This window comes from Eptatretus burgeri, chromosome 12 (assembly GCF_056783735.1).
Source record: "Eptatretus burgeri isolate ZD-2024b chromosome 12, Ebu_testis_v1, whole genome shotgun sequence".
NCBI lineage: Eukaryota > Metazoa > Chordata > Myxini > Myxiniformes > Myxinidae > Eptatretus > Eptatretus burgeri.
In genome coordinates this window covers 10,679,029-10,690,383 of record NC_140972.1, presented here as the reverse complement: position 1 = coordinate 10,690,383, position 11,355 = coordinate 10,679,029, and the positions used below count along the sequence as shown (strand labels likewise).

The 11,355-nt window shown below is 37.2% G+C and overlaps 1 protein-coding gene across 7 annotated transcripts in view; it reads right to left on the bottom strand.

The window, feature by feature from the left end:
* The window catches only part of REST (RE1 silencing transcription factor), a 56,280-nt gene extending 55,306 nt beyond the window's left edge, over positions 1-974 (bottom strand). Inside the window, exon 1 of one of the 7 annotated variants that reach the window (XM_085849477.1) lies at positions 866-974. The gene's annotated coding sequence lies outside the window, so the exon portion shown is untranslated. Of the gene's footprint in view, positions 1-401; positions 842-865 lie in introns of those variants that run through there. The other 6 variants (XM_085849475.1, XM_085849474.1, XM_085849473.1 and 3 more) reach the window with 6 other exon arrangements.
* Between the last annotated feature and the right edge of the window lie 10,381 nt (positions 975-11,355).

Genomic DNA, 11,355 nt, shown 5'->3' with positions numbered 1-11,355 from the left:
GATTATACATATTACACACACACACACACAAGATTATACATATTACACACACACACACACACACACACACACACACACACACACACACACACACACACACACAAGATTACACATTCACACACACAAGATTACACGTGTTATACATACACACACACAAGAATATACATACACACACACAAGATTACACATGTTATACATACACACACATACACACACAAGATTACACATGTTATACATACACACACATACACACACACACACACACACACACACACACACACACACACACCATTACACATGTTATACACACACACACACACACACACACACACACACACACACACACACACACACTTTGTGCATCCTAAAACATGTACATTTATCCCGCATGTCAATCTCACGTGTACAATTGGAACGTAGACTTCGTGGTACGTACGTACACGTCACGTGCACAGCACACGATCAGCGCATTCCTTCCCACACACCGTCGTCCATGGTCCTGACAAGTGAAGTTGCGGACTCGGCGCCGCAAAACAAACTTCCCAACTCCGTCCAAAGTATCGTCCAAGTTCTCTCCAACCCTCCCTCCTCAAGATTCTCTCACCCAGTCGTGTACAAGTTCCGTAAACACGACGGAGACGGACAGAGCCGGAGGGGAATCGACGAGAAAAGTTTTGTGAAAATGTCCGATCGTCGAAGAGGGCGCATTACGGCACAGGCGCCTCGCCCCTTCCGTTTCCCGTTCGTTGCTTGTTCGCAAACCCAGGCGTCTCCCTCCCACTCGCGTACACTTTGTACAACTAACCGTGATCAGGCACCGGGTTCACTTCGACACAAACATACACGTACACATACATCTACACACCGCCATCAGGCCCACATGCTGCGAATCGTCCCTGAGAATCAGCTCTTTCCTCACCGATCACCAACTCTGTCAAACTTTAATCTTTCTTAATTAACTACAGAGTCATCAAACATTCCCACAGTGTGTGTAACGTGGACGTGTCTGGTTTGCTTCGAAACCCGAATGATTCACATTGGACGAGTTACATGTGTGGAAAATAAAATAATGAAACCTACAAACTCCACCACCTAAAAATACCCACAAACACCACCACCTAAAAATACACACAAACACCACCACCGAAAAATACACACAAACACCACCACCAAAAAATCCCCACAAACTCCACCACCTGACTAACCACAAACTCCACCACCGAAAAATACACACAAACCACCACTGAAAAGTACACCCAAACACCACCACCTAAACATACACACAAACACCACCACCTAAAAATACACACAAACACCACCACCGAACAATACACACAAACACCACCACCTAAAAATACACACAAACACCACCACCTAAAAATCCCCACAAACTCCACCACCTAACTAACCACAAACTCCACCACCAAAAAATGCACACAAACCACCACCGAAAAATACACACAAACACCACCACCAAAAATCCCCACAAACTCCACCACCTAACTAACCACAAACTCCACCACCGAAAAATACACACAAACCACCACTGAAAAGTACACACAAACACCACCACATAAACATACACACAAACACCACCACCTAAAAATACACACAAACACCACCACCGAAAAATACACACAAACACCACCACCTAAAAATACACACAAACACCACCACCTAAAAATCCCCACAAACTCCACCACCTAACTAACCACAAACTCCACCACCGAAAAATACACACAAACCACCACCGAAAAGTACACACAAACACCACCACCTAAACATACACACAAACACAACCACCTAAAAATATACACAAACACCACCACCGAAAAATACACAAACACCACCACCTAAAAGTACACACAAACACCACCACCGAAAAATACACACAAACACCATCACTGAAAAATACCCACAAACCACCACCTAAAAATCCCCACAAACTCCACCACCTAAAAATATACACAAACACCACCACCGAAACATACACACAAACACCACCACATAAAAATACCCACAAACACCACCACCTAAAAATATACACAAACACCACCACCGAAAAATACACACAAACACCACCACCTAAAATACCCACAAACACCACCACCGAAAATACCCACAAACACCACCACCTAAAAATACCCCAAATACCAACACCTAACTAACCACAAACTCCACCACCTAAAAATACACACAAACACCACCACCTCAACATACCCACAAACACCACAATCTAAATATACCCACAAACACCACCACCTAAAAATATCCACAAACACCACCATCTAAAAATACACACAAACACCACCACTGAAAAATACCCACAAACACCACCACCTAAAAATCCCCACAAATACCACCACCTAACTAACCACAAACTCCACCTCCTAAAAATACCCACAAACACCACCACCTAAACATACCCACAAACACTACCACCTAAAATAACCACAAACACCACCATTTAAAAATCCCCACAAACACCACCACCTAAAAATACACACAAACACCACCATCGAAAAATACCCACAAACTCCACCACCTATAAACATCCACAAACTCCACCACCTAATACACACAAACTCCACCACCTAATAATACCCATAAAGTCCACCACCTATAAATACCCATAAACTCCACCACGTATAAATACCCACAAACTCCACCACCTAAATATACCCACAAACTCCACCACCTAAATACCAACAAACTCCACCACTTAATAATACCCACAAACTCCACCACCTACAAATACCCACAAACTCCACCACCTAAATGTACCCACAAACTCCACCACCTATAAATACCCACAAACTCCACCACCTATAAATACTCACAAACTCCACCACCTATAAATACCCACAAACTCCACCACCTATAAGTAGTTATATAATGGGGCTTCTGAGGCATCCATGCAAATGAATGGGGAAAAGGGGAAAACTCTCTGAATCAACCCCGGAAAAGCCTAAAACAGGAGACTGATTCCTCCTCCTCCCATGCAATTGAATGGGGAAACCTTTCTGACTCAAGGCCCATCAGGTCAAAAGAGGAGAATGATTTTCTCCCCCATTACTTACAGATTTATTTTTATATTTTCACTCCACTCAAAGAGTGATCCAATAAATATTTGTCCATGTTCTATTCGAGGTAATAAATTAATTTTCCGAATACATTCATCACCATCGAGTATATTCACAAATATTATTTTAGAACTTAGTTCTTGGTTTATATGTCTTTGTTGAGCAGAAATAAAATGATAAACTTCTCTCAATGCTCTTGTTTGACTACCTCCTGATTCACATATCATTTTGAGATCGTAGTAAATTGTTTTTCCATTGTTCAATTGGTAACCATCAAAGTTTTCAGTCCATTCAAGGATATTTATTTTTTTCTTTACATCCTACAACTTATTTGTAATTAAATTTATCCGCTTATTTGTTTTATTTACTTTTACCCCAGTTATTTCTTCAATAAGACTTATTTGATATCTCTCACATTCGTTATGTTTCCCATTTAAATACCAAGGCTGATTACATCTCCACTCTTTGGTTTGGTTATTGCTTGGTTCTATCATTTATAAAACAGTAAAAAGATGCCCCTTAACACAGACTTATAACCATAAGGGATACTCTTGATTCCATTCTCTAAAATATATCTTTTATCATCAAAAGCTCCTAATGCTTTCTTATTTATCTCTTCTGTATATAATTGATGTTTATAACTTCTTATTGTATTCATTTGTCTGTACTCTTCCTTCTTTCAGGTTAAACAGTTGTAATATTGTTTAAAGTTTTTGTTTCCTTGATTTTTTTTTCCTTATTCCCTTTAGCTTATCACATCTTTCAATGTTATTATTATCAATATACGTAAAAACATAAGACTTTGATCACAAACCCACAAATTCATTCATGACCTTTCCACCCAACTCATATTTAAACTTACCAATAACTTTTTTACTCATTAATGTAAACAACATACTATCAGTCTTATAATTACTTGTATCATACATATCAATATTATCAATCATATCCTCATATACATCACTTGTCTTAATTTCTAGTATAAAACTATCTGTATCCATATACAACAATGACACATTATCCTTATACTTTAATTTTAAATTATTATCGTAATAGTCATACATTAACGACTTTGACAATTCAAGAATTGATGTTCCTATATAAATCGGTTTATTCATTTTAATTCTCTCTTTTTTTCAAATGAATAGCACAAAAGTTCTCTGAAAACACCTCCGCTTGCTCAAAACTTGGTCTATTAATTAACTTTGAAGCCTGTTTCCAAGATGTAGAAAGTCTTATGTTTTGTCGATTCCAAACATTTTCCATAGTCTTTCCAAATACAACATTGTTCATTAATTTATAAAAGTTCTTCTCAAAATCTGTTTTTGATTCTGTTCTCATTTTTGTATTAAAATCAATATATTTCTCTAACCAATGACTGTTTAAATTTCAAAATTCGATGAATTTTTCTCACTCTCAACCCAGCAGATAAATATTGTCTCAAGTTCCTTTGATGTAAAACATAACTTTCTTTATCATTTAATGTTGTAAGTAGTTTTTCTGGAGATTTACCTTTTATATTAAACTTGCTGAAGTACCTGGGAATACCTGGGAAATTTGCCCTATTTTCCTCATGCTAGTTAGACTGAGGCATTAGTTGTATGGAGAAAATTGGGAAGGCTTCTTTTATTCCTCAGATTTATGGAAGGAAGGCTTTATGCTGCCATAATCCTCAGAGAGGTCATAGTTGAAGATGGCCTTGAGCCACTCAATGTTTCTTGCAGCAGTGGCAACTGTCGATGTCCTGCCAAAACCCGGACCAAGAAAGCTGGAACGTGAGTTTTGTGCTTCTCTCGCCCATCGGTGTGACGCTCTATTTGCAGTTAGGTGACTGTCTGTGTGTCTCTGTGTGTGTCTCTGTGTGTGTCTCTGTGTGTGTCTCTGTGTGTGTCTCTGTGTGTGTCTCTGTGTGTGTCTCTCTGTCTCTGTCTCTCTGTCTCTGTCTGTCTCTCTCTCTCTCTCTCTCTCTCTCTCTCTCTCTCTCTCTCTCTCTCTCTCTCTCTCTCTCTCTCTCTGTCTTTCTCTCTCTCTCTCTCTCTCTCTCTCTCTCTCTCTCTCTCTCTCTCTCTCTCTCTCTCTCTCTCTCTCTCTCTCTCTCTCTCTCTCGCTGTCTGCAGCTGACTCCGCTTGCCTGGCTCTTTCATGAGCAGATCTATCAGCAGTTAGCTGTTGCCTTGCACATGCAGTTCGAGAATTCAAATAACAGGAGGAGAATGTGTATGTTTAAAAAGTCAACGAATACGAACATTTTGTATTTCAAAAAACTCCAGCGTTTTTAACCATGAAGCCTTTTGTTACGATTAATATGCCGGCGCACTATTCGAAAACCATTTTAAAAAAAATATATATTCATTTTTATGGAAAGCCACTTTGTGCATCCTGGAGCTGAATGTTAGGTCTATATGTGTGTAAAGCTTCATCAAGATTGGCTCACTGGTCTAGGAGCTTATTGGTTACAAACAAACAGACAGGACTGCCATTTATATAGTCGATGAGCAGATATATCAGCAGTAAGAAGACGACTCTATCTCTCTATCTCTCTCTCTCTCTCTCTCTCTCTATCTCTATCTCTATCTCTATCTCTCTCTCTCTCTCTCTCTCTCTCTCTCTCTCTCTCTCTCTCTCTCTCTCTCTCTCTCTCTCTCTCTCTCTGCCTCTCTCTCTCTCTCTGTCTCTCTCTCTCTCTCTCTCTCTCTCTCTCTCTCTCTCTCTCTCTCTCTCTCTCTCTCTCTCTCTGCAGCTGACTCCGCTTGCCTGGCTCTTTCATGAGCAGATCGATCAGCAGTTCGCTGTTGACGTGCGCGTGCAGTTCGAGAATTCAAATAATAGGAGGAGAATGTGTATGTTTAAAAAGTCAACGAATACGAACATTTTGTATTTAAAAAACCCTGGCGTTTTTAACCATGAAGCCTTTTGTTATGATTAATACGTCGGCGCACTATTCGAAAGCCATTTTATTTTCTAATGGAAATTTTATTTATATATATATATATATATATATATATATATATATATATATATATATATATTTCATTTTTTTCCATTTTTATGGAGAGCCACTTAGCGCATCCTGGAGCTGAATGTTAGTTCTATATATGTGTAAAGTTTCATCAAGATCGGTTCACTGGTCTAGGAGCTTATTCGTCACAAAAAAACAGACTGACAGACAGACACAGACAGAAGGACTGCCATTTATATAGTAGATGACTGTTGGTAATCACTTAACCATTCTTTTCTTGGACTTTCTTTATCAGGGGCATAAGGAAGGTCTTTATGTTTGTTATGAAGTTCTTCTGGATATTTTAAATCAACCTCAAAATAATATCCAACTTCAGATTCATCCAATTCTTTTTGAGAGGAGATTACAATGTAAAGTAAAACTTTTTCATAATGTTTTTCTTTAACACATTTAAGTTTTTCATGAGGTAAAGATTGAGACATAGCCCACCCATACAAATTGTTAGCATCATAATACATCAGGTAAGAGTTGTCCTTAGTCTTATAATAATCAGGAAGATATTTGTTATTTGCTTTAGCATATCTCTTGGAACATACTTGAGATATTCCTCCTCTTTTAGCCTTCTCTATCATTAAAATCATATCTATATCACTGATTAATTCCAAATTTTGTTTTGTCATTTTTAACATGGAACTCCAAGACAAGGCCGGGGCTGTGTAATAGTGAATGGGGTCTAATCCATAAGAATTTTTATTATGACAGACTGTTCTAAAAGTTTCAAACACATCAACCAATAACAATACATCAGTTTTAAGATGCAAATCATGATATTCTCCAAGATTCTTTATATTAAACTTCTCCCAAACCTTTTTAGCTTGTGTATAATCTTCATCGGAAATATGAGTATTATTCAACTTTCCATATAAATTTTCCCTTGAAGGAAGTTGTGTTTCTTTGAACTTCTCAAATGAATCCATATAGTCATAAGGATATATTCCCTTTTGTGATGAGATCAATCTCTTCTTAATTTGAGAAATACAACTGAAGACTTGGGAAGTTTTTAATATTTAATACTAATTTAGATAATGGACTTGACATAAACTTGTATGTGTCAAGAAATCTGATATGGGTTATGGAGGATGTATAAATTATTTTTGTGAATGAGATGTATTTTTGATCTGTGTTCAGAATGGCAAAAATATATCCAGATGTCTTTGAAAGTTCATTTATAAATAGATGTGTGTCATAGTGAGCGTTGTTAAGAAAGACAGGAATAAAATTTGGAGGCTTGTAATTAAGATTACAATGGGAATGAGCTGGACCTCTATATTTACCAGTAAGATGACAGTGATCCCTAACCTTGGCCTCTCCCTCAATTTCCTCATCACAAACATGACAGATACTGTTCTTTCTAAATTCCTTTTTCTCCTCCTTTGTTAATGACATTGGTTTATAGATTTTTCTCCATTATTTCTCTTAGTCTTATACAATCTTTTTCCAATCGTCTTACAAACCCCTCTGAGGCATCTTCTCCTCTATAAAGTTCTAACTTGTATTCATCACCAACAGCTGATTTGATATAATAACAGAAACCACAAGGAGTAAGTTTTTGATATTTATTTGTGTATGATTTATTTGGATTTGGAGAAACAGTATCTATCTTTAAAAGGATACTTTAAAAATCAGCATATATCACAAACGCATGTTTTATAGATTTGCTAAAATCTTTGAATGATATGTTTGAACCTGCTTTTGGTAAATTGATTACGGTTGATTTATGATCACTACAATATTTCGAATGTTGATTTAATCGTTCTTTTGTGTGAAAGGAGTTGACACATCTCTTACAAGGATACATTTTACATTTTCTCTTATATATTTGTGATTTGGTTAATCTTGAGAAATTTTTGATGAAAGCATAATGTGATTTTTCCTCTCAAGTAAAGTGGAGAAGGTCAATGTGTGTTTCATCATTTTTATAGTTGTTTGAAATTTTTAATATCTGAACTTTGTTTGTATCAGTTAATCCATATACATTAACAGATAGATTATTCATTTTCTCAAATTTAGGAATAGCTTTCAATGACATTGGAAACTTTAAATCTTTAACATTTAATGTATTCTCGTATTTCTCATAATGTTTAACCCTTTCAGTATTCCATTGTGGAGGATGTAAGTGAGCAAGAACAGACCATATAAAACATTTATTATTTTTGTTTTGAATATTAACAACCGCTTTCTTAAGTTTTATCTCTTTTGGTAAATCAATATAAGAAGAAGCTTGAAGAGGATCTGATTTTAAGATGTGTATATCTAAAAAGATTATTTTTGTGATAGTAAATCCACTACTTACTACAGTGTTATCAACATCTTGTTCTTCTCTCTGGAGATCATCGTAAACATCACATCTTACAAAATCTTGAAATGATGAGATAAAGTGAGGGTTTGTCCTCATTTTGGGAGTAGTTTCATCATCTTGTCTTACCATTTTCAATTTTACTCCCATATAAAACTTAAAAGCTTTCATTTCACTTTATGTGTTTTTAATTATAGTTTCAAGACTTTGTTTAACCATATCAATAGCTTCCATGATTGAAGATAGTCCAGGGTCTTGAAAACAAAACAATCTTAAATTTATATGCCCTTTAAATGTCCCATCAGTGTTTTCAATGAAGAATTTAGCTTCCCTTTCTTCATTGTTCTTGTGTTTGCATGATCGAAGGTGTTTATTATAAAAAAATTTTTAAAGAATATCATGATCACATCTATCACAATGTTTTGTTTCTTGGTCAAGTGGAGATATTTGTTTGAAAAGATTGAATGTGTGTTTGTTGGTTTGAAGGTGTTTTTTATAATATTTATATTCGTGATTACAAACATCGCAGTGCGTTGTATTCACCATATTTCTATAATAAAACTTTGCTTAAAATAAAATGTTCTTGATGAAAATTTCGTTTAATTTATCGGTGAATCTGTGCTTAAAACCATTTTATCCTCCAACTTTTTCACTTAATAAATACAATGTTTCAAGACACAAAATACAAGTTTCAATCAATCTCTTCATTTGTTAAAGATACTGAGAAATATGTCAAGGATGTAATATTGAACAAAGATAAATATAACAACTATTGGAAAAAAACAATTATGGTGAAAAACACGAGTTCTTCAATTTCCTTCAGTGGAAGGGCTTTTAGTATATCTGGAAGAACATCAATTAAAGTATCTTTAGCAAAAGTTTCTCCTCTCCTTCTGGTAATATATTCAAAACTAGAAAAAGCAATGAAACAAGAAAAAGTATCAAAAAATAAAAACCTTATGGATGAAGCTTCAGAAAGAAAAGATAAGACCATCTGCAATATGCAAGGAGAAATTTGTATTTTTTTCAACAATCCTAAAGATATAAATCCTGATGAAATAAAGGATGTTAATATATCAGGTGAAATGACATTTCGTTCAATTGCAGTTAACGATCATTTTTAAATTACCTTTAATACAAAAAAATGTAGTAGTTGAATCTGTTAATGAAAAAAAGTATATAGATATCGATGGTAATGTTTTTTCTACTCATTAAATAAGAGTCAATATTCAACTGAAGATTTTGAAGATTATGAGAGTGATTATGATACTGAGAGTTTGTGTTCAAACGACAGTTATGATACTGAGAGTTTGTGTTCAAACAATGGTTATGAAAGTAGTTTTATAGATGATTGTGAAAGTACCGAAGATGAATTTCAGTTTAAGTAAAGTTTTACTTTATAAATATGCTAGATTTTAAGCCTCTTGAATTCCCTGATTCTCCATATGACAAATTTGAGAATTGTCCTGAGTGTGAAAGACAGGGATTAAACACAGAGTCAAAAGCCTATAAACAATATATATTCTGTGAAAATCTTCTAATTAATGATAATAAAAAATATAAAAAGGAAAATAAGTCTTTTAGATTTACACCAAAAATGAATTACTTTGCACGATTGATTCGAGAAATGAATGTAAATTATGAGGGTGATAATACACCTTTTCTTACAAGGGAAGAAACTGAACATATTAGAGAAATAGTCAAAGGATTGTTGTTGTATATTATTCACGATTGTCATTTTCAGGGAAATATCAACACAAGATATTGCATAGGTCAGGTTCGATCTGTTCTTTGTCAGGTCAGGTTCGATCTGTGACCTGCTACAGGTACCATGTAAACCTGTACTAACCTGTTCCATGGTCGGGTTGTCGGCGACTAAACCGTCTCCCCCACCAGGTTTTCTGGTGAGGAGGGTGTTTGGATATGGACACCCAGCAGGATTAAAAACAAAACCTGTCAAAGGGCGGAGGAGCTCCTTGTGAGCCAACGGCCATCCATATCTAGTGCCCAACTGTGTCTGCGGACGTCCTCCTGCAGTTGGGTTACTTCTTATTTGGAGGTTGGTGGCAGGATTTGCACTCCAGCCACCGTAAAACGCTTCATTCCGCAAACGCAAAACGCAAAAAATCTGAAAACCCACTCCGTGGGGAGTACCTCCTGTGCAGCTTCCTTCGCAGGGCAGCTCACCGGATGATGGGATTGGGGCAAAGCCTTCGGGACCCCAGTCTTTGATAGGAGGGAAACCACGGGGAAACATCCCTGGGTCAGATTGCGGGAGAGTGTGTCGGAGTGGTGCTGAGGTGTCGTCCACCAGACGGCGGTCTCCTTGGGTTAACTCTGAGGCGGTCCCTTCGGGTGGGTGCCTGGAATGTCCTATCCCTAAGAGAGGATGATCACCTGTCTCTGTTATCATCTGAGCTCAAGCGTTTGGACATCGGGATTGCAGCTCTCTCTGAGGTTCGGAGACCGGATTGCGGCGAGATAATGGTGGGTGGTTACACCTACTATTGGTCTGGTCGCTCTGATGGTTACCATACCCAAGGAGTTGCTGTAGCTGTGTCCAATAAGCTGACCCCAATGATAATTGAGGTAACACCGGTCAACGAGCGTATTATGAGATTAAGGATTCGTCACTCCTTAGGTGTCATTTCCCTGGTCTCTATTTATGCTCCGACTGAGGCGAGTGATCTTACCGTGAAGGATGCATTCTACGCCACACTCGAGTCTGTGGTTGATCAGTGCCCCAGACGAGATACACTTCTAGTCTTGGGGGGATTTCAATGCATCGACTGGAACTGATAGGGATGGTTATGAGGTGTGTGTTGGTCCCCATGGGTCAGGAACTATGAACCAGAATAGCACTAAGTTCCTTGACTTTGCAAGAAGTCATGGACTTAGGGTGGCTGGTTCATGGTTTCAGCGCCCGCAAGCTCATCGCTGGACTTGGTATTCCAACG